Consider the following 25,973-nt stretch of genomic DNA (forward strand, 5'->3'; position numbering starts at 1 on the left):
TTTTTGGCACATGCCTGTAGTCCCAGATACTTGAGAGACTGAGGCAGGAAGATGGCTTGAGCCTAGGAGTTCAAGTCTGCAGCAAGCTGTGATCTGGCCACTAAACTCCAGCCTGGGCCGCAGAGGGACACCCTGTTTTTGAAAAAAGAGGAAAAAAATAATTAATGTTTAGCTTACATTTTCATCAGGTCAGACCTCTTTGAGTCCGACTGAGTCCAACTCAGACTATTGTAAGTTGCTAAGAGATCCTGCAGCTGTACACCTCTAAACAATCTATCGGTGAGTATTTCTTCTCTGTACATTGGGTTCGAGCTTACATTTTCTTTCCTTTCCTTCCTTTCTTTCCTCCCTGTACATAGCTCCCCTTTTCCTACATGGAGTTTCCTACAAAAACACATTTGTTGATCAGCTTGTTACGTTCTCGCTGGCAGCAAAGACGTCAAATCTAAAATGCTTTCCTAGTTTCCCCAGAGACCATGAGTGAGGTTAAATAATCAGCCTGAGGATCCCAGGCTCTGCACTCCAGCCTTGGCTCAGAGCCCCATCTCTCCATCTCGCCCCCCCACCCCATTGCCCTGCCCTCCCTGACCCCTCCACCCACCCACCCCCAGGCACTCACACTTACCTGGTTCCCGGGCATGGGGGGCCTGGGAAGGGAATCACTACCACATAGCAGCTGCCAGGAGCTCGGTTACTCCAAGGCCCCATGGCATGTAGGGGAACCAGTATTTCACTTAAAAAAAATCTGATCACTTTACATTCTTTGTTAAACATTCATCAGAGGGCTTTGCCTTCCTTCTAATAAATTCAACCTATGACTCTTTTTTCCTCTTACTACAGGAAACTTATTGTGTGGCAAATATGCTAATACTGCTTAAATCCCAGAGTAAAATGACAGGAAACAAAGAGGAAACACCATGACCCTCACGTGTTTGAGGTTTCACTTTAAAATAGGCAGATCCGATTCTAATTTTTCTCCAAGTCATATGCAATATTTTTCTAGAAGCAAATTTTGCTTTTTACTTTCGGGGTTGGAGATTGTTTTTCCACCAGGCTTTTCCACTTTTAACTTACCAGTTCCAAAGGTTAAGTCAAAATCCTCACAGCGTATAAATGGAAACCTCATTAGTGCTTTTCTCCAAGAAAAAAAAGGGGGGGTGGATTGGTTTGAATGGAGGACAAGATGATATAGAAAATGCATGCAGAAATAGCAGATTTTCCCAGTTTCCTGCTGTTTGTCTCACAGAGCAAAGCCAGTCTCACATTCCTCCTATTTGGCTCCCAGTTTTCTAAAAACTTCTCTTGAATGACAGCCAAAGATACCCATATTGAGATCCCTATGGGCCAAATGAGCGCATTTGATCACTTTATTTTTTTTTCTTTCTTTCTATTTTTTTTTTTTTTTTTTTTGAGACACAGTCTCGCTCTGTCACCCTGCGAAGAATGCCATGGCATCAAATTAGATCATAGCAACTTCAAACGCCTGGGCTCCAGGGATCCTCTGCCTCAACCTTCTGAGTAGCTGGGACTACCAGTGTCCACCACAACACTCGGCTAACGTGATCACTTTAAAAAGAGGGAGACTGGAAGCTATTATTTCTTCCAGATGGATGTGAAGTCTTTTTCAAAGAAATAAAGGCATTGATTTCCTTGGGGTCTTGTCAATAACAGTTCAAAGTCTGCATTATTGGAACAAGAAAGAAGCTTAGTATTCTAGGAAAAGATGATGGACTTAGTGATGAGAATTGAGAAGATTTTCCATAAATGCATGAATTAATTGACCTTAGGCTTCTGGGGGTCCCTGACTTGCCCAGACCCCTGTGAGTACTGGGGGTTAGGTACTTGTGGAAGGGAGGGCAGGTTATAATCAGGAAGCGTTTCCATGAAAGCCCTTCTGGTAAAGTAGTTAATCTCAGAAGAAAAGGATGTAGATCTCCGTGTCTCCACTAATCTGCTGTGATTTATTTTCTCTTTCTGCATATTTATTTTAATTTATTTTATTTGTATGTTCATAACTTTATATTCTTTTCCTTACAGTGAGTGCCCAAAATTGTATGAGCTTTAGGACTCACATAAAACCTGGCTCCACCATTGTTTAAGAATGAAAAATATTAAATTTATATTTATTGCCTAGTCTCAGTTCCTCATTTCCTTAATTGGTGGCTCCTTTTTTAATTTAAAAAATGGATATTACCTTATAACATTTCCTTCATTCAGCCAAGCTATGGAATGAAAATTTGGAGGTGTGTGTGTCTGTGTGTGTGTGTGTGTGTGTGTGTGTGTGTGTGTGTGTGTGTGTGTTAGGGGAAAGGAACAGTGATATTAGAGCTTTGGAGAGAGAACTTTCTTCTACTAGAAAATAGACTGTTATTTATCTTCCTCACTGAAACATTGAAATGTCCGAAACTGGCAATATGTTTGTGGCTCTTCAAAGTCATGAACACACGAAGAAATTACCACCATTACCCACGCTGCCTTGAGTAGAATTTGCTATACTATTTGCTATACAATAGAAGGATGCTATTGGAAAGAGCTTATCACTGTTATCCTCTAAGGATATAGTTGAGCACATTATTCAACAGTTCACATTATTTTTTTCTGGGGGCCTCGCCAAAGAATTTTTTTGGTCTTAATTCCAGGAATAGTTATACTTCTTCTGGGACACTGACCTTTTTATCTTATCAACTATGTGAACTGTATAACCAACCAAACACAGTTCCCAGTTTGAGTTGGTTGCTAGGAAACTCAAAATTAATCTGCAGCCAGGGTCATGCCTATTAATTTTGGTGTCCTCTTCCGGTCTCATTTCTGACTCCATTTTATTTTATTTTACTTCATTTATTTCTAATTATTATTTACACTCAGTTGTTACGCTTTATATATCCTTTCCTAAGAGGGACTAGGGATATAAATTAATAAAACATTTTTTTCAAAAGCATTGTGGTTATAGTTTTATCATAGGTATATGGATTTGTAGCCAAAAAAATATGTACTTACCACACCAAGAAAAAGAGGATTTTGAAGGAAGGTTATTGTGACATGTGCCCCCCCCCCACAATTCCTTGCTTACACTCATACTTCCGCTCACTAGGAGTGTCCCAGGTGCCTCTCGTATCATCCTGGCATGCTGCCACTTCACCCCAGGAGGCACTAACAATGGCAACTGCTTTTAACCCATCATTTCCACACCCAAGATTTACCCTACCCCCGGCTATCCCGACCTCTCTTCCTAACAAGGCCCTGGTTCCCTAAGTGCACTTACCAAGATCCAGGTTGACTTAGGGGGATATCAATCCCATGTATTGGGGAGCATACCAATACAAATGAAGTTTGGTGGTCACTGGGTGGTGGTCACGCCTATAATCCTAGGACTTGGGGAGACCAAAGCTGGAGGATCCCTTAAGCTCAGGAGTTCGAGATCAGCCTGGGCAACCGCAAAACCTAGTGTCTACAAAGCATAAAAAAAAATTACCCTGGCATGCTAGCACATGCCTGTAATCCCAGCTACTCAGGAGGCTGAGGCAGGAAAATCACCTAAGCCCAGGAGTTCTAGGTTACAGTGAGCTATGATCCCTGTACTCCAGCCTAGGTGGCAAAGAGAGAGCTTGTCATTAAAACAAAGAAAGTAAAGGCACTTTGGCCCTAGAAATGGCATCACAGATAATTCAGACAAGAAAGAGATCTGACCATGGGAGGAGGAGGCCCAACCTCCCCGGACGTTTTCAAGCCTTGAGCTATGGCTTTGTAGGCACACGAGACCTTCTGGAAGAAGTATGGAGGACCAATGTGCCAGGATGGCCTGAAGCCAGGGAAAGCAGCTGTCCATGGGGTTAGCCCAGGTCAGGCCAGTCTTCGTCTGGAGGGTCTGTTCTTAATAGCCCCATCTCAAACTTCTCATTACTCAAGATTTCAGTCTCAGGTCAGAGTGAGAACAGTCTTACCATGACCCCAGAATTGCTAGTTCTTTTGCCCCAACTCTATCATGTAAGTGTCTAGCTTCTTGCCTACTCTTTCAGAGCATCCTCCACTTCTCCAACTTCACTCTCCTGGAAGCTCTCTCATTGATAGTGCTGATCCTTTTTCTCCATTTCAATCAGAAATACCTTTCCGAGACATTTTCTCCTATTCATAAAAAGAGGAGCTGAGTTAGCTGTGAGTAAATTTGAGATTCTGCATGAACCAGATTCATCTACCCACAAACTAAGATGTTTTATTTCCACCCACAAACTGAAACGACTACTACTGAGTTCTGTCACCTGAGAAAGGAAAATCGATATTCAAAAGACTTTGAGACCCAGGTGTAAGGAGATGGTGAATAGGAATATTCGAGATTGACATAATGAATCTTCTCACTAGGATGTAAGCTCCATGGGGACTGGGGATTTTTCCATTTTATTACCTCTATGTCCCCAGACTCTGGCACATAGTAGATGTTCAATAAAGATTTTCTGACATGTTGATTAATTGTTGGTACAAATGTGTCTGTATTCATGATTTACACAGAATGTCTTTGTCCTTTCAGGCTGCTATCACAAAATACCATAGACTGAGTAATTTATAAAAAATAGAAATTTATTTTTCATAGTTCGGAGGCTGAGAAGTCCAAGATCAAAGCCCCAACAGATTCAGTGTGTGGTGAGAGCACATTTCCTGGTTCATTGAAATGGCAACTTCCCACAAGTCAGGTAGGGGATACAGTTAGCTCAAAGCCCCTTTTATAAATGCACAAAGCCCATTCATGAAGACATCACCCGCACGACTTAATCACCTCATCCTCATATCATCACCCTAGGGGTGAGGATTTCCGCATATGAATTTTGAGGAGCACAAACATTCCAACCATAGCATTGAACAAAGTCTCACAAAATATGAGGCTTTCTTTCTCCATCTCTCATGCCCCTAGAAGAGAAACCAAATTGGCTTGCAAATTTTTAGAAGAAGAAAGGGAAGAGAAAGGAAGAAGTCTAGTCATTTAGATATCCTCATTAAAGAAATATGCATATCACTGTTACACACCTGTGCTTAATGAAAACGGTGAACTCCACAATTGAGTTTGCAGACATCAAACTATCACTGTGTTGAACACTATTTGTTGCCTCCCATCATTCATTCTTCCACATTTTTCTTTGCTAACAAAATCTCTGTCTTCTCAAGCAACTGGAAAAGGAAGAACATTCCAACCCCAAACCCAGTAGAAGAAAAGAAATAACCAAAATTAGAGCAGAATTAAATGAAATTGAAAACAAAAGAATAATACAACAGATCAATAAATCAAAAAGCTGGTTTTTCGAAAAGGTCAATAAACTAGATAAACCTTTGGCCAACCTAATCAGGAAAAAAAGAGTAAAATCTCTAATCTCATCAATCAGAAACAACAAAGATGAAATAACAACAGACTCCTCAGAAATCAAAAAAATCCTTAATGAATATTACAAGAAACTTTATTCTCAGAAATATGAAAATCTGAAGGAAATTGACCAATACTTGGAAGCACATCACCTTCCAAGACTTAGCCAGAATCAAGTGGAAATGTTGAACAAGCCCATATCAAGTTCGGAAATAGCATCAACCATACAAAACCTCCTAAAAAAAAAAGCCCGGGACCAGATGGTTTCACGTCTGAATTCTACCAAACCTTTAAAGAGGAATTAGAACCTATATTACTCAACCTGTTCCAAAAGGTAGAAAAAGAAGGAAGACTACCCAACACGTTCTATGAAGCAAACATCACCCTGATCCCCAAACCAGGAAAAGACCCAACAAGAAAAGAAAATTATAGACCAATATCACTAATGAATATAGATGCAAAAATATTCAACAAGATCCTAACAAACAGAATCCAGCAACACATCAAACAAATTATACATCATGACCAGGTCGGTTTTATCCCAGGATCTCAAGGCTGGTTCAATATACGTAAATCTATAAATGTAATCCAGCACATAAACAAATTAAAAAACAAAGACCATATAATTCTCTCAATCGATGCAGAAAAAGCTTTTGATAATATCCAGCATCCCTTCATGATCAGAACACTCAAGAAAATTAGTATAGAAGGGACATTTCTTAAACTGATAGAGGCCATCTACAGCAAACCCACAGCCAATATCATATTGAATGGAGTTAAATTGGAATCATTTCCACTCAGATCAGAAACCAGACAAGGCTGCCCATTGTCTCCATTGCTTTTTAACATTGTAATGGAAGTTTTAGCCACTGCAATTAGGGAAGAAAAGGCGATCAAGGGTATCCATATCGGGTCAGAAGAGATCAAACTTTCGCTCTTCGCAGATGATATGATAGTATATCTGGAAAACACTAGGGACTCTACTACAAAACTTTTAGAAGTGATCAAGGAATACAGCAGCGTCTCAGGTTACAAAATCAACATTCATAAATCGGTAGCCTTTATATATACCAACAACAGTCAAGTTGAAAAAACAGTTAAGGACTCTATCCCATTCACAGTAGTGCCAAAGAAGATGAAATATTTGGGAATTTATCTAACGAAGGACGTGAAAGATCTCTATAAAGAGAACTATGAAACTCTAAGAAAAGAAATAGCTGAAAATATTAACAAATGGAAAAACATACCATGCTCATGGCTGGGAAGAATCAATATTGTTAAAATGTCTATACTACCCAAAGCAATATATAATTTCAATGCAATCCCTATTAAAGCTCCACTGTCATACTTTAAAGATCTTGAAAAAACAATACTTCGTTTTATATGGAATCAGAAAAAAACTCAAATAGCCAAGACATTACTCAGAAATAAAAACAAAGCAGGAGGAATTACGCTACCAGACCTCAGACTATACTACAAATCAATAGTGATCAAAACAGCATGGTATTGGTACAAAAACAGAGAAGTAGATGTCTGGAACAGAATAGAGAACCAAGAGATGAATCCAGCTACTTACCGTTATTTAATCTTTGACAAGCCAATTAAAAACATTCAGTGGGGAAAAGATTCCCTATTTAACAAATGGTGCTGGGTGAACTGGCTGGCAACCTGTAGAAGACTGAAAGTGGACCCACACCTTTCACCATTAACTAAGATAGACTCTCATTGGATCAAAGATTTGAACTTAAGACATGAAACTATAAAAATACTAGAAGAGAGTGCAGGGAAAACCCTTGAAGAAATCGGTCTGGGTGAGTATTTTATGAGGAGGACCCCCCAGGCAATTGAAGCAGCTTCAAAAATACACTGTTGGGGGCGGCGCCTGTGGCTCAAGGAGTAGGGCGCCGGTCCCATATGCCAGAGGTGGCAGGTTCAAACCTAGCCCTGGCCAAAAACCCAAAAAAAAAAAAAAAAAAAATACACTATTGGGACTTGATCAAACTAAAAAGCTTCCGCACAGCCAAGAACACAGTAAGTAAAGCAAGCAAACAGCCCTCAGAATGGGAGAAGATATTTGCAGGTTATGTCTCTGACAAAGGTTTAATAATCAGAATCCACAGAGAACTCAAACGCATTACCAAGAATAGAACAAGGGATACCATCGCAGGCTGGGCAAGGGACTTGAAGAGAAACTTCTCTGAAGAAGACAGGCGCGCGGCCTTCAGACATATGAAAAAATGCTCATCATCTTTAATCATCAGAGAAATGCAAATCAAAACTACTTTGAGATACCATCTAACTCCAGTGAGACTAGCCTATATCACAAAATCCCAAGACCAGAGATGTTGGCGTGGATGTGGAGAAAAGGGAACACTTTTGCACTGCTGGTGGGAATGCAAATTAATACATTCCTTTTGGAAAGAGATATGGAGAACACTTAGAGATCTAAAAATAGATCTGCCATTCAATCCTGTAATCCCTCTACTGGGCATATACCCAGAACACCAAAAAGCACATCATAACAAAGATATTTGTACCAAAATGTTTATTGCAGCTCAATTCATAATTGCTAAGTCATGGAAGAAGCCCAAGTGCCCATCGATCCATGAATGGATTAATAAATTGTGGTACATGTACACCATGGAATATTATGCAGCCTTAAAGAAAGATGGAGACTTTACCTCTTTCATGTTTACATGGATGGAGCTGGAACATATTCTTCTTAGTAAAGTATCTCAAGAATGGAAGAAAAAGTATCCAATGTACTCAGACCTACTATGAAACTAGTTTAGGGTTTGCACATGAAAGCTATAACCCAGTTACAACCTAAGAATAGGGGGAAGGGAGGGGGGAGGTGGGTAGAGGGAAGGGGATTGGTGGGATTACACCAGCGGTGCATCTTACAAGGGTATATGTGAAACTTGGTAAACAGTCTGTAAAGCTAGTGAATGATGCCCCATGATCATATCAATGTACACAGCTATGATTTAATAAAAAAAAAAAAATCTCTGTCTTGCTCAAATACATATTAAATAATCATATGTCTCAGAAACTATGGGCCCTTTTCCATCTAGGGATGAATCCCTATAAGTCTAGGCTGATTGTGACATTGTGTTTTGTTACTTGCAGCAAAGAACATCCATTGGTATAATGACCAAAGGCCCATGAACCAAAAACAAAAAAAAAGAAAGAAAGAAAACCAGGTTTGTTACCTATAGCTCAGTGAGTAGAGTGCCAGCCACATACACCAAGGCTGGCAAGTTTGAGCCCAGCCCAAGTCTGCCAAACAACGACAACTGCAACCAAAACATATCCAGGCATTGTGGTGGACACCTGTAGTCCTAGCTACTTGGGAGACTGAGGGAAAAGAATCGCTTAAGCCCAAGAGTTTGAGGGTGCTGTGAGCTGTGGCACCACAGCACTCTACCTACAGAGAATGATAAAGTGAGACTCTGTTTCAATAAATAAAGAAAAGCAAAACACCAGAATACCCTGAACACTCACCTTGATGAAAAGAGGTAAGAGTATGCAACTTGGGGAACAAGTAAGTTTCCCAACAAGGCCAAATAGCACCAACTTAAGTTTCATAAATATCATTCTTGACAATGTACCATTTTCATTATGATTCATTTGTCTAAAGTTAGACATATTATCCAGTCACTTCCCTTAAGTAATTTTTATACTCATGACTTTTTTTTTTTTTTTTTTTGGCAGCTGATTGTGCTCCGGAACATAGGTCAACAAACTTTTTCTATAAAGGGACTAATAATAAACATTTCATGCTTTGTAGGCCATATGGTCCTTGTCCCAACTACTTAACTTTGTCACTGTAACACAAAAGTAGCCACTGATAATACGTAAATTAATGAGTGTGGCTATATTCCAATCAAATGTTATTTATGGATACTGAAACTTAAATTTCATATCATCTTCATTTATCACAAAATGTTATTGGTTTTATCATTTCCAACCATCTAAAAATGCAAAAATACATACCGATGAATATGTATAAAACTGGGGAAATATGAATGAGATTCAATGGATCATATCACTGTCAAAATTCTGGTTGTTTATTATATTGTATGAATCTTTAAGATGTTACTACTAGGGAAAACTGAGTAAAAGAGTACAACAGGTCTCTCAGTATTACTTCTTTTATTTTAAGTGAAAAAATATATAATATAAAATTTATCTTAATCATTTTTAAATTTATAATTTATATGTTCACAGTGTTATGCAACAACCATCACCACCATCTCTCTTCAGAACTTTTTCATCATCCTGAAAGTAAACTCTGTACTCATAAAATAATAGCTCCCTGTGATCCCCTCCCCACAACCCCTCTTCAGTCTGTGTGAACTTGATGATTCTAAGACCTCATATAAGTAGAATCACACAATATTTGTCCTTTTATGTCTGTTTTATTTCACTTAGAATAATGTATTCAAGAGTCATCCATGCTGTAACTTGCACCAGATTTTCATTCCTTTTTAAGGCAGAATAGTATTTCTTTGTACATACCACATTTTCTTTTCCACTCATTCGTTGGTGGACATTTGAGTCGTTTCCATCTTTTGCCTATTGTGAATAATGCTGTTAAGAACATTGTGTACAGATATCTATTCAAGTTCCCGCTTTCAATTTTTTTGGATATATACTTAGAAGTGGAATTGCTGGATCATATGATAATTCTATGTTTAATTTTTCTTTTTTTTTTTTTTTTTGAGACAGAGTATCAATCTGTTGCCCCAGGCTAGAGTATTATGATGTCACAGCTCACAGCAATCTCAAACTCCTAGGCTCAAGAAATCCTCTTGGCTCAGCCTTCTGAGTAGCTGGGACTACAGGCACCCACCACAATGCCCAGCTAGTTTTTCTATTTTTAGTAGAGACAGGATCTCACTCTTGCTCAGGCTGGTCTCAAACTCCTGAGCTCAAGCAATCCACCCACTTTGGCCTCCCAGAATGCTAGGATTACAGGCGAGAGCCACTATGTCTGGCCTCTATGGTTAATTTTTTTTTTTTTTTGCAGTTTTTGGCTGGGTCTGGGTTTGACCTCGCCACCTCCGGCATATGTGGCACCCTACCCCTTTGAGCCACAGGCGCCGCCCCTCTATGGTTAATTTTTTTAGGAAATGCCATACTGTTTTCCATAGCAGCTGCACCATTTTACACATCCACCAGCAGTGCCCAAGGGTTCCAATTTCTGTACATTCTCACCAACACTCGTTATTTCTGACTTTTTGGTAATGGTCATTGTAATGTATGTGAAGTGTTATCTCATTGTGGTTTTGATTTTCATTTCCCTGTGATTATTGGTGTTGATCATCTCTTTCATTTGCTTATTGGCCATTTGTCTGCCTTCTTTGGAAACATACTTATTCACATCCTTTGCTTATATATACATATATGTGTGTATATGTGTATATATACATATATATTCATATATATATATATTTTTTTTTTGACACAGGGTCTTGCTCTGCACTCCATATAGAGTGCAGTGGCATCATCATAGCTCACTGCAATCTCAAACTCCTAGCTGCACACAATTCTCCTGTCTCAGACTCCTGAGTAGCTGGGACTATAGGTGCTTCCCAACATATGTGGCTAATTTTATCTTTAATTTTGTTTATAGACATGGGGTCTTGCTATGCTTCTCGGGCTGGTCTCAAACTCCTAGCCTCAAAAGTAATCCTCTCAGCTTGGCCTCCCAAAGTGCTAGGATTATAATCATGAGCCACTGTGCCCAGTCTTTTACCTATATTTTAAGGGAAGGAGGGTTGGTTTTTGGTGTTGAGTTGTGCTCTAATATAGTCTAGATATTAATCCTTATCAGATATTTTATTTGCAAATATTTTCTCCCATTTTGTGGATTGCCGTTTTTACTCTATTGATAGTATTCCTGACATACATAAGTTTGTAATTTCAGTGAAGTCTATTTTATCTGTTTTTTCCTATCTTCCTATAACTGCAAGTGAATCTACAACTTTCACAAGTTTTAAAGTTTAATCAAATTATAAAAACCATTCTTCGTTCATTGGTTATACAAACCCATTTAGCTCCCAAAAGACAGTCTACCAGCCCTGCTATAGAATAGAAAATGAATTTTTTGCAACTGTTTCCTTGTATCCAAACACTCTATCCAATTTCTCATCTTGTTCCTAATCCCCTACCTTGGGGACTCAAGAAAACACTCCCACCACATACATTGCTATATTTGGGAATATATGTATGCACATGGTTCCATCTTATTTGTTCTAAAAATCAAAAGGCTATAATTAGGTATTTGATTTTAAGAAGCCAACACCACAGGTTTTTAAATCCCCCTGGAGGCCTTTAAGTATAATAACGTGTATTTATGCTTTTTGTTGCATTGACACAGAGGATTTTAGAATTGGCCCCTTTGCAGTCACCCACTCAACCTCCCTCTCTCCCTCTTGGGAGTCTTCCTCCACACCCTTCCACACACTGTCTGCAGCCCATCTTCCCTCAGCCTCTTGGGGCAGCCTCTTACCAGGCCTACAAGCCCTGATCTCTAGAAAGTCCTGATATCACTGCAATCCAAGGAGAGTTTTCAATCCCTTTTTAAAATTGAGTACAGGATCTTGTTTAAGGAAGATTTTCTTAATACTCATGTTCTAGTTCTGCAATAGGGAGATGGCTTTGCATGTTTTTTTAATTCTGTTTCATAATTTACCTTAATGTTACTAATGTTAATAAATTCTTTTCTATATAAATTCTTTTCTGTATAAGCATATTTAAAAAGAAGTCATTCATTATTCTCATATCTATTAGAAATATTATTATATGAAAAGATCAGTGCAAGATCAGGAGTTTGGGGGGCTGAAAGAGAACATTTCCGGGGGTACAGCCCTCATCCAGCCCCGTCAGGAATTGTCCCAGACAACTCACCTCTCCCACCTCCCTCCAGCCCACTCTTCACACTGTAGCCGGACTGATCTTTTTAAGATGTGTATCTAGTCCTGTCACTCTCTTGCTGAGAATATTTTAACCACCTCTCAACATTCTCTGACTAGAAACCCAAATCCCTCCCCCAGCCCACCCCGGTTACCCTCCATACTCAGACGCAGCATCCTCTGCGTCTCAGACACGCCACGGTCCATCTGGTGCTTCTCCTCTGCCTGAGTGCTCTGTACCCACCACACACAAGCTCCTTGACCATCTCTCTTGGGTAAATACCTGGGAGTGAGATTGTTCTACCCTGTTTCCCCAAAAATAAGACCGTGTCTTATTTTAAGGTGTGCTCCCAAAGATGCGCTAGGTCTTATTTTCAGGGGACGTCTTATCTTTCCTGTAAGTAGGTCTTATTTTCGGAGGATGTCTTATTTTCAGGGAAACAGGGTATATGCTTAACTTCATATTGTTAACTGCCAAATTGTTTTCCAGAGTAGCTGTACCATTTTGCATTCCCATCAGCAATGTGAGAAAGTTCCAGTTGCTTTCCAACCTTGCTAGTGCTTGATATTAGTAAGTTTGCTTTGTTATATTTTTAACAAACTAAAGCATAGCGTATGTATGATAATATCTGATTATGAGGTTCTGCTAAGTGCACAGAAGATAAAGTAATTCCTTTGACTTTATTTCAGTGACAGCGCTCTGGTCTAAGTTATCTCCTCTCTCGCTGCTGCCTTCATAATAATAACCTTTAGCCAAGCTGCTATGAAAGCTCAGGGGATTTAACACATTTAACCACAGAGATTGCTTTTCAGAGTGAATTGATAAAAGTACAGCAGCTTCAAAGTCTTACCTTACAATCTCTACCAAGTTCAGTCTTAGCCCTGACCACGACTTCTCCGTTGGAATCAAAGTGACAAGAGTGAAGGTCACATGTGTGGAAATGTCACAAAGGGCCTGGTTACAGAGGGTTCGGAGACTTCCCAGAACGGAAATACTTTTGAAGTTTGGTTAACATATTTTCCAGATCAACTGCTAATTTAACTCTTCAGACTACCAGTGAATTCTTTTTTTTAATTTTAAAATAAAGCCTACTTATTGGTAAGCGCTTGGAGACGCAGGAATCTTTGACAACTCTAGTCTGCGATTCTGAATGTAAGGTTGCTGGTATTACATCAGTTAAACAGCTGACATGCAAATTGCTAGGAATGTTTTATAGTTTGCTTTTTATTTCACCAGAATATTCCAGTGAAAAAAAATTTTTTTCACTAATAGAGCAATAAAAGCCTGGCTCTGGAGCTGGCCTTTGCTAAGGTAAAACATATTAATGAGTCACCAGAAGCTATAAATAGAATCGAGCAGGAACTTCTGTCCACAATTACACCACTATGCCCACAAAGAGAGTTGTTACTAAAGACAGAACATGGCCTGCTAGCCACTGTTACAACCAAAGGAGGGGGAGGACCAGGGAACCATAGCCTTGTGGGAAACGTGTCTTGAGGTGCAATTTGCCAGAATGTCATTACAATACCTGTTCCCTCGGTAAGGCTGTAAGTCTATGAGATAGTTATATTGTTTTCCTTAAGGATCATCAACATGTACCAGCTAGTTTCTTATGAAGTCTGCCAAATTCTCTCTCTGATAAATCCCAAACAATAACTGCCTTCAGTCAGCTATTTACCTTCTTTATTTTTATTTCATCCCCTCTCCTTCCCAACACTTACCACACAATATGTCACTTCTACAGTAGTAGGTACACAGGAGGCTGCCATCATTATTTACTGGATGGATGGATGGATGGATGGATAAATGGATGGATACATGCACAAGCATGCTAATGTTACGTTTCCATAAAATACTCTGGAATTTTGATTTTTATATACACAGGTCAATACATTCAAGTCAATTTCCTACATAATATGCATTTAACTGATCCCTCCATCAAAAAATATCTCCACTAACAACCCACCATGTTTCCTCATACCCCTGTCCAGCTCATTTCTTCCTGTGATAGTGAGGAGAAAATATAATATTGCCTGGATTGGAAAGAAGGCAAACATGTCAAGACATTCCCATTCACCACACATTACATACAGTTTCACATTAACTCTAGAGGGAGGACAGGAGAGAGGAAAAGGAAGGTTAAGGAAAGAGAAGTGGTCAGAAATGGTCATGGGGTGTCCAGACCGCATGCAGATTATTTGAGTACTGTTTTGCTTCTCTGTGGTGTTGTATATCACAAAAAAAGTATACATGGACCTTTTCTTTTGCTTATCAGCTTTCATTAGTGCTTGTGTATTTAATGTGTGGCCCAAGACAACTCTTACTCTTCCAATGTACAACAGAAAAGTAAAAAGGTCAGAAAACCCCCTCCATTATATAAAGTCCTATTAGGGTAGCCAGCAAGGGCTCCCCACTCTGAGAGTCTGTAAATTCACCAGGTTCTAGCAGGGAGGTCCAGAGAGGGAAATAAAGAGGCAGTAAACAAACCATCTTCCCTGAAAATTTGTCTTGTCCCCCATCTCCATGGCTAAGCTGTTAAGAGGTGCTTTCAGCCTGAGTCAGTTTGAGGAACCAGGGGAAGGTGGCAGGCTATTAAGTTTCTCCTGTGGCTCATGTTCAGGTGCAATCTAGGCAGATGGTGGAACATCAGTAACTGATCTCTTCTTCACAGGGTCTATAACCTCCCTGAGGTCCAGCCCTGATTCCCTCCCTCATTTTCCCAACATCATACACAATGCACTTCCTCCAGGACCCTCTCTCCTTCTCTATTTTAAGTGCAATCTGTCTGCCTTTCTTCCCTTTCATGATTCAAGTTGCAAAACCCCATGGACAAAAAGCAAAGATGGCCAAGAAAATGGAAAAAATGAACATGTAAAATTCATTGTAACATTGTGGCTAATTCATCCGAAGTGGCTTCTATTCCAGGGATCAAGGAAAGGGAAAGAAAAGACGCCCCTTGGACACTAAGTCTTTTTTTTTGTAGAGACAGAGTCTCACTGTACCGCCCTCAGGTAGAGTGCCGTGGCGTCACACAGCTCACAGCAACCTCTAACTCTTGGGCTTCCGCGATTCTCTTGCCTCAGCCTCCCAAGCGGCTGGGACTACAGGCGCCCGCCACAACGCCCGGCTATTTTTTTGTTGCAGTTTGGCCGGGGCTGGGTTTGAACCCACCACCCTCAGCATATGGGGCCAGCGCCCTACTCACTGAGCCACAGTCTTTACATCCCCAGACTCAGGCCTATTTAAGATACACAGGGCTTGGGACATGCCTGTTCTGAAGAAAGACTCTACACACCCTACTTCAGGGACGGCCTAGGAAATCCCAAAGGGACAGAGCTCGACTATGAGCACCAACTCCCTACCGCCTTCTTTCTCAAAGTGGCTAGGAACACACCAACCCCAGAAGAAGGCATTGATACATGAAAATACTCTGATTTGACAGATGGCTAAAGGTTCAAGTGACACAGAAAAGACAAAAACAGGAAGTGTAAGGACGTAGGGTTACCTAAGGCAGTAGAGCCTGAAGAAAGACTGGAATGGTGAATGGATGGGGAGGGAGGAAGAGAAGAAAGTAAGAAGGGAAAGAAAGGAGGGAAGGAAAGAAAGAAACTGGATCCAGTTACAGGCTCACCTGCTAACTACCCAAAATTGTTAAGATCCCTCATACTTTCTAAGGAAAATTTCATTTGTTACAGATTCACAAGAGGGTCGGACCAAGACCCAGAGGCTGAGACCAATGCAGACATCTTTTAACCTAAAACCCACTCATGTACAACCTCCCAGATCAGAGCTTCCAAGCATCAAAATTCCCTCGGAGAATTTTTTTAGTCTTTTTTTTAAATTGGGGTAAAAATTATATGATATGAAATTAACCATTAACCATTTTGAAGTAAATAATTCAATGGCATTTAGTATGTTCACATTACCTCTTTCCAAGACATTTCATAATTCAAAGAACACTCTTTACCCATTAAGAAATCACATCCGGGGTGGCGCCTGTGGCTCAGTGAGTAGGGTGCCGGCCCCATATGCCGAGGGGGTGGCGGGTTCAAACCCAGCCCCGGCCAAACTGCAACAGAAAAATAGCCGGGCGTTGTGGTGGGCGCCTGTAGTCCCAGCTGCTCGGGAGGCTGAGGCAAGAGAATCGCGTAAGCCCAAGGGTTAAGAGGTTGCTGTGAGCCGTGTGACGCCACGGCACTCTACCCGAGGGCAGTACAGTGAGACTCTGTCTCTACAAAAAAAAAAAAAAAAAAATTAAAATAAAATAATAAATACATTAAAAAAAAAAAGAAATCACACCTGGGGAAAATTTTAAAAGTACATATTCCAAGGCTCCATACCCAAGAGAATGTAATTTCATGGGCATAGGAATATTTTTCAAAACTTCCCAGGTATCTTATTCCTAGGTATTTACCCAAGATAAGTGAAAACATGCTCACACAATTAGCTATAGATGAATGGTTGTAGAGGCTTCATTCAAAATCACCCAAATCTGGGAACTACCATATGTCTCTCTACTGAGTAGTGTATAAACAAACTGATACATAAATACAATGAAACAGTACTCCACAATGAAAAGGAACAAACATGCACCGACAAGAACGAATCTCCAGCACATATGCAAAGGGATAGAATCCATTTTCCTTACTGTATTTCATTTATACAACATTCTGAAAAATGCAAAACCGTAATGATGGATAAGAAATTAGTTGAGTTTCCAATTGAAGGGTTGGGGATGGGTGATGGAACTGTTCTACATCTTGATTGCAGTGGTAGGAACAAGCATTTGTCAAAACTCATAGAACTCAACCAAAAAAAGAATAAATTTAATTAGATCTGTATTTCAAAGAAATTTTTAAAACTTTTAGATCTCCCCATGTGTTTCTGATGAGCAGAGGAACCAGTGCGTGGATAATGCTAGACAACCTGGTTATTTTATAACTCAGTCAAGTCACACTCTGGATATTTGGGATTCATTGACTTAACACAACTATTTCACTAGATATCATCGCCACATTTGGATATTTCCCACAGACTGAAAGTACAAAAGTAAACTGCCTTGCTGACATGATGCACCCGTATGGTGTGTCCTTGAGTGTGTGACCGTCTCAGGCGAGAGCCACACAGTGGCTATATTCTAGTGTTTGTCAAACTGACATCACCACACCAAACGTGGTGACTTTGGAACTTTCTTTTAAAAGAGTTATACCTTATCTGTTCATCAAGTTAACCGTAATCAGATTAATATGGAAGTCATTTCCATCGATGAGTAGCAGAATGCAATCTGTGAACTTACCACCAAACATGATGCTAACGCTGAAACATCATGTTTAATAAAGCATCATGTTTAGCATCTGAGTCTTAAGATCAACTCTGCTATGGTTTGAATATTTACTCCCCTCCAAAACTCGTTGAACTTAATACCTAATGTGGCAATATTGAGTGGTGGGACATTTAAGAGGTGATTTTAATAGGTTAGTGAATGAATGAGTTAATGGATCAATGGGCAATCACGAGAGGGGGACTGATGGCTTCATTTTAAGAAAAAGGAGATGAGCTAGACGATTCTGCAGAGTCCCCACCAGCAAGAAGGCTCTCACTAGATTCAGCCCCTCAAACTTGGACTTCTCAGCTTCCACAAATTCCTTTCCTTTAAAAGCTCCAGGCATTCTGTTATAAGCTACAGAAAACAGACTAGGACAAACTCCAAATCAAATGCCAAAATCCAGCAGTTTTTCTGTGATAAACGTAATGATCCTAAACAACTCCAGTAGAGGTCATTTTGATTGTTTTCTTAAAATTTGATGTCTGTTTTACAGAAAAGATAAGACATTTACTTGGCCAGGATCCAAAGTGAGTCAATAGTCTGTTTTGGACTCCTCAGAGATCCCTTTATTTATAAAAATTTATAACTATGGAAAACACAGTGCAGGTGTTTATGTGCATAACCAGCCTCACGAATTATGGGTCTAACCCTGTGCTCAATCTCACTTAAAAAGAAAAAAAAACATATCCTGCTGTGGCTGATCATCCACTCAAAACAACCTAGGTAAAATTCAAATAGAAACTCCCACATATGAAAAGAAAAGAAACACGAGGTAGGCAATGTTTTGATCGGAAGATAAAGATAATTTCAACTGTGGAACAAAGGAAGCTAGCAAAACACACACGTCCCGTGTAGTGAGGTGGAGCCTCGCTGAGGTGTCTGTCCCACTAGTGTACACTTTCTAATTTGCAATTCTTTGTGTTTGTCCTAGTCTCAGACTTTCTGTCAACACTATTGCTTTACCTCCTCAACTCTTAGCAAACTAGAGAGCTACAACCCTTTTTCTGAGACTCTTGCTTCTTTTTTTAGAGCTACTTGTGCCAGAGAGGAAATGGAGCTATAAGTGTTTCCTTTCCACTCAAAACTGGCACTTTTTTGTCATGGGGCGGTAGCTGAGGGCTTATAATTTGCTCCAGACAGCTTGAGATAGCACTGAGTGTTCCTATAAGGCTCTCTTGATGTCCTTGTGTTGTAAATTATTTATAAATTTTATCACAACCCTTAGGAAGCAGGCCGGGCAAATTCTCCCAAGGACAGATGGCCCAGCAGGCTGTACAGACATTGCTGTTCTTGCACGTCCCTGTTTATACTACCCTGTACCCCAAATACATCCAACCAGAAAGGGAGTATAAGGCTCACCATTTCACAGGTTCTTCCTCCACAGAGGAACTCACAAGAAGGGAAGAGAGTAATCTGACCCTGTGTCAAACTTAGACAAGCAGACAACAATCCTCCAGCTTTACCACCTGAGCACCTGTAGGTAGGAAAGGGTAAGTGCAGCCCTGGGGACCTGGAGCCCAGCCAGAACTTCCTGTTCCATAACACGCACTCTGCCCTCCTTCTCTTGGGTTCCTGTTGTAGATTCAACCAACTATAGATCAAAAATAGTTTTAAAACACTAATGGTTGTGCCTGTGCTGAACATGTGCAGACTTTTTTCTTGTCATTATTCTCTGAACAATACAGAATAACAACTCTTTGTATAGCATTTACATGATACAGTATCATACGTAAGTCTAGAGATGATTTAAAGTGTATGGGGGAAAGTCGGTCACTGTGGTTCGTGCCTGCGATCTCAGCAAGTCAGGATGCTTGAGCAGAGATCAAGAAGCTGCAGGGAGCTATGATCGTGCCCCTGGATTCAAGCCTGGGTGCACAGCAAGACCCTATCTCTAAAATTAATGAATAAACTTCAAGAAAGTTACCATGTTTATTGTATAAATCAGAATTATTTTACTTGTAAATGACAGACCATATTTTGAACTAGTTTAGAGAGAGAAGGGTGTCTATTAGTTCACAGTTTCACCACAAAAAAAGAAAAGACTTAATATAATATACATAGCTACCAATCATATTCTGAAGGTTCTGACTGCATATTGGAATCGCAGGGTGGAAAAGAACGATTCCCCAGAAGGAAGGGAATATCATAAACACATGGCCCCTTGGGGAGTTGCTTTGAGCTAAGAACAGATTATTTTTATCTTGAGGCCTCATGTATTTCCAGGCACAAGGTCTCATGGTCCCACAAATATATTTACAACAGTTTGAGAAACATAACCATATGTTATATATCATGTAGGCCTCAGAGGGCCTCAAATTGGATGGCCTCCAAAGAATTCTCTAGTAAAAATTTATGTAGACAGTGAGAGTTTCAGAAGCCTGTGGGAGATAAGGCAGTGAGAGAGAGTTAAAAACCCTCTATAAGAAAAAATTAACAGGAATGTTGGCCTCTGGGAAGAAAGAAAAAGAAGGAAGGAGTAACAGTGGAGAATGAAAGAAGAGTTGGCCTGAGCCTAGGAATCACATTAAAAATCCCTAGTAGTGAGAAGGCTAAGGAATTTCTAAGAACCAGGAGAATGAATATTAAATTTGAAGCTGTGTGTGTTACTGCAGAATAAATTCTGTAGCAGAGACAGATTGCCAAGACTGTTTTCTTCCTGCAGTTCCAATATGCAGTCAGAATCTTCAGAATATGATTGGTAAGTATATGTATTACATTAAGTCTTTTCGTTTTTGTGGTGAAACTGAAATCTTTTCCCCTAAGCTCTCTGGAGAGAAGCAGAAACAAGAAGCCGAGAAGAAAAGTGTACTGGTGATTTCAAGCCCTTGAATCTTGTCCTTTCTAGTTCTGTGAAACCAATAGTCAGGAGCAGTGGCTCATGCCTGTAATCCCAGCACTCTGGGAGGCTAGAGTGTATTGTTAGAGCTCAGAAGTTCAAGACCAACCTGAGCAAGAGTGAGACTCTATCTCTAAAAATAGCTGGGCATTGTGGCAGGCACCTGTAGTCCCAGCTACTCCAGAGGCTGAGGCAAGAGGATCTCTTGAGCCCAAAAGTTTGAGGTTGCTGTGTGCTATGATGCCACAACACCCTACCAAGGTGACCAAGTGAGATTCTGTCTCAAAAAAATAAAAATAAATAAATAAATAAATAAATTAGATTATATTTCCCAGCCTCCTTTGCAGTTAAGTATAGATAGTCAGATGACCACCAGTCAGTGGAATGTGAGGGCAGAAGTGATGTGTGCAACCTCTGGGCCTGGACAATGTAATTCCCATCCTTCACACTGTCTTCCCACTTCTACAGAGGATCAAGTGGAGGACTCTATGACCCTAGAAGATTCTGAAGCCACTGGAGAGGAGCCTCAAGACTGTGAAGGCTAGCTGGGTGTGGTGGCTGACACCTGTAATCCTAGCAATCTGGGAGGCTGCAGTGGGTGGATTGCTTGAGCTCAGGAGTTAAAAACAAATGTGAGTGTGAGACCCTGTCTCTATTAAAAATAGAAAGAAAACTAGTGGGGCATAATGCCCCAGGTCTGTAGTCCTTAGCTACTCAGGAGGCTGAGGCAAGAGGATTGCTCAAGCCCAAGAGTTTGAGATTATTGTGAGCTATAATACCATGGCACTCTACCCAGGGCAACAGAGAGAGACTGTCTCAAAAAAAAAAAAAAAAAGACTGTGAAGGGCTATATGGATCAGGCCCCTGCCAACCCCCATTGGACTGTAATATGAGTAAGAAACAATCCTTTCATTATTATTACAACAGTGCTCATTTGTTACAGGGGTTGAATTACCCTGACTGATACAAATTTCTTCATCACCTCATCCCCTCTCAAATATTCAAAAAATTCTATCCCACTAAATGTCCTATAAAAGCTCTGACCATCAAAAGAAGGATGGATCAGCCTCATGGAATGAGAGAGGTTTCAAGAAAATTTATCTAAATCTGAAGGAGCCAGCAACCCCCAAACGACATATGGATTACACTGTTATTTTTATGTGATTCAGGGTGCTATAAGTGAAAAATGTTTTCAACTCATATCAAGGATGAAGATTTCTAAACTCTTGTTACCTTATTTAAGTGATTCTTAAATCACTTAAATGCTTAAAGAATTATTTTATTCTGAAAATTATACTTAGAAATTCTGATGAACAGCTCCCCCACCAGAATATTACCGGGCTACAAATATTTTGGTTACATGTATTGCTCTTATATAGTTTGAGTCAACATTATAAATGGACCCATCACCCAGACGTTAGGTGTGAATTTACCCAACCCCTTTTCCCCACCACCTTCTTGGTTTCTATTAAGTTTTACCTCCATGTGTGCCCATGAGTGTTGAACAATTAATTCCAATTTAATAGTAGGAATATGTAGTGTTTTTTCCACTCTTGTGATAATTCACTTAGAATGATCTCCAGTTTCACCTAAGTTGTTACTTTTTTAAGGCTGAGTAGTACTCCATGGTGTACATATACCACATTCTATTAATCCACTCATATTGATTCAGTATTGGGCACTTGGGTTGATTCCACACTTTTGCAATTGTGAATTGTGCTGCAATAAACATTCAAGTGCAAGTGTGTCTTTTTAATAAAAATGACTTTTTTCCTTTAGATAAACCCCCAGTAGTGGGATTGCTGGATTGAATGATAGGTCTACTTTTAGTTGTTTGAGGTATATCCATAAGACTTTCTCACGGACAGCTTAATGGGGGTCTGTTTAACTGGCAGTGAAAAGAGTAGCCAGGGTCTATGCTTCCCTGATTGCCTCTCTCCTAAATTAGACTCCCCTCATCTTTGTTATTTTCCTATAAGGCATTAATGAAATATTTATTATGACATTTTCCAGCTATATTTCCCTCACTCAACTCTAAGTTCAGTGAGGACAAGGGCTGTGTCTGTTTCATCCTCCACTGTATCCCTGGCACCAAGCACAGTGCCTCTCCTACATGGATGTGTGTTGAAATGAAATAAAATCTGTTGGTGAGGGAGCCTCAGACAGTTAGTTACCTGCTGGCCTCAGAGATTTCACCTCCTGATATAATTTAGAACAAACAAATTTTTTTTAACTATATGATTACTTGAAAATCATTATTACCTTTCTTTATACAAAGAACATATGGCATTTATCATATATGCATACAAGTAGTCACTTATGAATTTTACAACAGCAACATCTATGTTCTGTTGGATAACATCTGCTTCTTCCTAGAAAACACACAAATCCTTTTTCCATGTGTTACAGCGTAGATTAAGTTTGAAACTAAAAATGCCTTTCTCCCTCTAGTCCAGGCAGCAGCAATGTTAAATAAATAGGCTTCCTGGCTGAACCTCAGGTGACCTGCCTACTGGAACCTTCCTTATCAGAGTTCCAGGAATGATCACTTCTTGTTTTTTAAGAACAAGATTTATAAAAATCGTAGTGGTAGCCTTTTTCTGATTGCTTTGTACAAGTTCAGCAGTTCTTCTTCAAATAGAGCCCCTTACTTACTTTCCTCACCATGCCCCACCCTCCCTCAACCATTAGAATTCATAAGTCCAAACTTCCTTTAATATTTTCTTGGTAGTTTTTAATAGCATTGTGCAAATTGAGGGTGGATATATACTTACCTTCTTTTTTGTGTTTGCTTATGAGCTCTTGGGGGCATATTCAGCAAATACCTGCTGATTTTCTTTTTTCTTTCATTCTGATAATTTCATTGGGATTATTGTTTTTCTTAGAATGGTAGAGAGAATAAAGAATAAATTCTATATCAACCTCTCTATTTTATAGCGGAGTCAACTAAAACCTAAAGTTAAGTTTACCTGCCTGAAGTCAGACAGCTAATTAGCAACAGATTACCTTCCTTCTGATTTTACTTCAATAGTATAATATGTTGACATGTCCTTAACACAACAGCTTCATTTATATACCAAATAAGTACTTTGAGTTGATCATGAAATTGCAAAGTAATTTACAACATACCCTTATAAGCAGATATACATCACTCCCAGAGAAGAACTTGCAGTGATGGTAAATTACACTAAATTTTCTTTTTTTTTCCTTTTTCCTTTCTTTTCTTTTTTCTTTCTTTTTTTTTTAAATTAAATCATAGCTGTGTACATTAATGTGATCATGGGGCACCATACACTGATTTTATAGACCATTTGACATATTTTCATAACACTGGTTAACATAACCTTCCCAGCATTTTCTTAGTTATTGTGTTAAGACTTTTATATTCTACATTTACTAAGTTTCACATGTACCCTTGTAAGATGCACCTCAGGTGTAATCCCACCAATCACCCTCCCTCTGCCCATCCTCTCCCCTCCCCCCCCTCCCTCTCCCCCTTCCCCATATTCTTAGGCTATAACTGGGTTATAGCTTTCATGTGAAAGCCATAAATTAGTTTCATAGTAGGGCTGAGTACATTGGATACTTTTTCTTCCATTCCTGAGATACTTTACTAAGAAGAATATGTTCCAGCTCTATCCATGTTCTTTTCTTTTTTTCTTTCTTTCTTTCTTTTTTTTTTTTTTTTTTGAGGCAGAGTTTCACTCTGTCACCCTAGGTAGAGTGCCATGGCATCATAGCCCATAGCAACCTCAAACTGTCAGGCTCAGGTTCTCCTCCTGCCTCAGCCTTCCAAGTAGCTGGCACTCCAGGTGCCCACTTCAACACCCACTAGTTTTTCAATTTTTACTAGAGATGGGGTCTCAATCTTGCTCAGGCTGGTCTGAAACTCCTGAACTCAAGCAATCCACCTGCCTCAGCCTCCCAGAGTACTAGGATTACAGGCATGAACCACCACACCCATCTAAATTTTTTTCAATTTCTCAAATACGTCACATGGTTTTGTAAAGCGTCCATGCCATTACACATAATTTTACCTCTACCTAGAATCTCCTTTCCTCCCTGGTGAACCCTTTTTATCCATCAACATCCAGTACAAAGGCCGCCTTCTCTTTGTGGCCTTCCTTGCCTCCTCACCCAAATACCTCTTCTCTGTATCGCCTCAGCCCATGTTGTCCTGTATTGATTCTTCAGGGAAGCTGAATGCCTTGAGGCCAGGACCTTGATTTTGCTGAGCCTCCCCAGAAACTAGCTTTGGTTTTTGTACTTAATGAGTACCTAATTAACATAACTAAAGAAGTACATGAATGAATTAATAAGTAAACTGAATTAAACACTGTCTGCCAAAATTAGTTATTCATTTGGGGGGAACTATAGGAGAGGATGAGAAAAATTAAAGATGCTTTACATATATTCTGTCAGGGTGGTGGTTGTAGCTGATAAATGACATAAATACCCAAAGCATCCTGCTCAGTGCTGATATAGACACTAAGTGTTCTTTTTCTTTTCTTTCTCCACATCCAGCCTCCATTACATACACACAGTTATTAAGGTCAGAAGATCAATGTTTGCAGTTTTGTCAAATATTATAAAGAGAGAAATGAGTGCCTTTGTCCTTTGGGTGATTGACTGCACTGTCCCATGGAAGTGGCTGAGCGGGTTGACATCCAACCAAATTGAACAAATATTTCAGTTCCCAACAGGAAGAAGACGCAGACCTATGTGACTGGAGTGGCTGGGTCTAATTCTGAAATAACCGTTGACTGATAAAGTGTTTGGCATACAGTTATACCTCAATAAATATTAGTCTATTGTTAATTCCTCTCTATGAGGAGTGACCTTCCAGAGCCTTCCTGTGAGAAAGAGTATAAAGCTACTCCCAAGCTCAGAGAAAATAAAAATGCCATGGTCAATTAGCCGTGTCTGCCTTGGGCACAAGATAGGGAAATGGAACTTCTTGTCCAGGACCTAGTATCTATTACTTTAAAATTAAGTAGGCTTGGAATAACTTACTGAGTTAGTGGAGCTCACAGAGAGACTGTATAGAAGTAAAGCTCTGATGCATTTTAATATTGGTAGAACGTACAAATACCATTCACTGTCAGTAGCTCACTGTGCAATACAGTAGCCACCAGCTACATCATAATTGAAATTCAAATTAATTAAAATTAAATGAAATTTAAATTACAGTTCCTCACATTTCAAATGCCTTTTTTTTTTATTTTTTTATAATTTTTTTTTATTAAATCATAGCTGTGTACATTAGTATGAGCATGGGGCACCATACATTTGGTTCATAGATCGTTTGACACATTTGCATCACACTAGTTAACATAGCTTTCGTAGCATTTTCTTATTTTGCTAAGACCTTTACATTCCACATTTACTAGTATTCACATATACCCTTGTAAGATGCACCGCAGGTGTAATCCCATTAATCCTCCTCCCTCCATCTACCTCCCTCCTTCCTCCCCTCCCTTTCCCCCTTCTCTCTGTTGCCCTGAGTAGAGTGCTATATCATCATAGCTCATGGCAACCTCAAA

General features: G+C 39.7%; 1 long non-coding RNA gene across 1 annotated transcript; it reads right to left on the reverse strand.

Moving 5' to 3' along the window:
• Positions 1-9: 9 nt before the first annotated feature.
• LOC128585361 (uncharacterized) lies at positions 10-24,682 on the reverse strand. Its single transcript, XR_008380033.1, has 4 exons — positions 24,576-24,682; positions 4,009-4,122; positions 3,263-3,448; positions 10-132 (listed from the first exon to the last, which is right to left on the reverse strand). It is a non-coding gene; the product is annotated as an uncharacterized LOC128585361 (long non-coding RNA).
• Between the last annotated feature and the right edge of the window lie 1,291 nt (positions 24,683-25,973).

This window comes from Nycticebus coucang, chromosome 1, assembly GCF_027406575.1.
Source record: "Nycticebus coucang isolate mNycCou1 chromosome 1, mNycCou1.pri, whole genome shotgun sequence".
Lineage (NCBI taxonomy): Eukaryota > Metazoa > Chordata > Mammalia > Primates > Lorisidae > Nycticebus > Nycticebus coucang.